At 40.1% G+C, this 1,819-nt stretch overlaps 1 non-coding gene across 1 annotated transcript; it reads left to right on the top strand.

Annotated features, from left to right (window-relative positions):
• Positions 1 to 270: 270 nt before the first annotated feature.
• TRNAV-CAC (transfer RNA valine (anticodon CAC)) lies at positions 271 to 343 on the top strand. Its single transcript has one exon. It is a non-coding gene; the product is annotated as a tRNA-Val (tRNA).
• Positions 344 to 1,819: the final 1,476 nt, after the last annotated feature.

Genomic DNA, 1,819 nt, shown 5'->3' with positions numbered 1-1,819 from the left:
TACCACTTCCACTACCTCCCACAAGATGGGTATGGGGTGCATAATAAGTGAACTAAACTAAACTAAACCTCTCATGTTATCGTGACGTCACACACCCCGTACACATATAAAACAGGATTTTCTCTATTTTCGTTATTAAATCTTTTATAATTTATATAATTACTCATGCAATGTGTTTTGATCATATTATATCGCTGAAGAAAACTATGTGCATCTTCGGTATCAATTAACCGGATTTGGTCCATATAATAACAGGTCACTATACTTCAGGTTTCCGTAGTGTAGTGGTTATCACGTGCGCCTCACACGCGCAAGGTCCCCGGTTCGATCCCGGGCGGAAACATTTGACTTATTAAATGTTTGTTTTCATAATCCATTGAAATAAACTCAAAGTGTCCAACCACTTGGGTCGGACGGTAGAGCGACGGTCTCGCTTCTTGCAGGTCGGCGTTCAATCCTCGACCTTCCCTTCAAAGTTCCCTTCCCTTCCCTTTAAAGAGCTAAAATTAATAACAAAGAATATTGACAATATTTATTAAATCATAAAACTTATACCATTTTGTAATTTGCTAATACTACATTATACTAATTATTAATATTGAGAGTCATATAACTAAATATTGTGGAGCAGAGTGGCGCAGTGGAAGCGTGCTGGGCCCATAATCCCACTAGAGGTCCGTAGATTGAAACTACGCTCTGCTACAGTCTAATTTTCTCCTACCATAAAAAAATAAAAAATAAAATGTTTTTATCTTTAATGAATGTGCAGAATGCTCCCGTTGAAAAGCGGAGGTGCAACAGGTACCCTGAGAGAGAACTATCAACATCAGAGGCCCGAGACTGTTCAACACGCTTCCACTACACATAAGGGGCATAACTGGCAGACCCCTCACAGTGTTCAAGAGAGAACTGAATAAGCACCTCCAAAGGATACCTGATCAACCAGGCTGTGACTCATACGTCAGGCTGCGAGCAGCCGCGTCCAACAGCCTGGTTGATCAGTCCAGCAACCAGGAGGCCTGGTCGACGACCGGGCCGCGGTGACGCTAAGCCCTGGAAGCACGTCAAGGTAACCTCAAGGTAAGGTAATGCAATCCATCCTCTTGTACATTTTGTAACTATGAAGAGCATCGTACATATAAATTAAATATTGACGTAAGAGACAATAACATAGTAGAACTTGGTACTATTCACCTTATAGTCCAGAAAAAATACAGCTAAAACCAAACATATATATTCCTAGGCCTAGTATAACATATATATGTACTATATGTGGCCTCAGTTAGCATGTATTAGGCCTTGGATGGTAAGTTACGTTAGGTTTTATGAGAAACAAATACAAAGGTTCGGGCCAACCTTGCCCGAAACGCTTTGCGTAATAGTGGCTTTAGACATTGTATGTACAAACTCTATCTATAAATCCAACAACATGTTTGTATCTCAACTTGTATGTATGTACTTTACCTAAATAAACATTTGATTTGACAAAACCTTTGCTGGTTTATACAAATTCACTAAAACCAAATTCTACTATCCAATTGTCCATTACATCAATATATGTACGATGGAGGATGGATGTGTTGCTTATAGGCACTGCTATTAATATATCATAAGATCCTACATAGATTACAGACAAAAATCACAATAGCGTGATGCATCAAATGAACAAATCCACAAGGGCCGTGACGAGGGTTCAAACCTACGTCCGAGAGGATCCCAGACGCTGCCTTAATCGACTGAGCTACGATATGGTAAAAGAATTGCAACCACAAGTTCTACTGACCTTACTTGGATCCTGCAGCCTCTCCGAGACACAAAC

The sequence above is a fragment of the Procambarus clarkii genome, chromosome 15 (genome assembly GCF_040958095.1).
Source record: "Procambarus clarkii isolate CNS0578487 chromosome 15, FALCON_Pclarkii_2.0, whole genome shotgun sequence".
Classification (NCBI taxonomy): Eukaryota; Metazoa; Arthropoda; class Malacostraca; order Decapoda; family Cambaridae; genus Procambarus; species Procambarus clarkii.
This window is presented reverse-complemented; position numbering and strand designations above follow the sequence as displayed.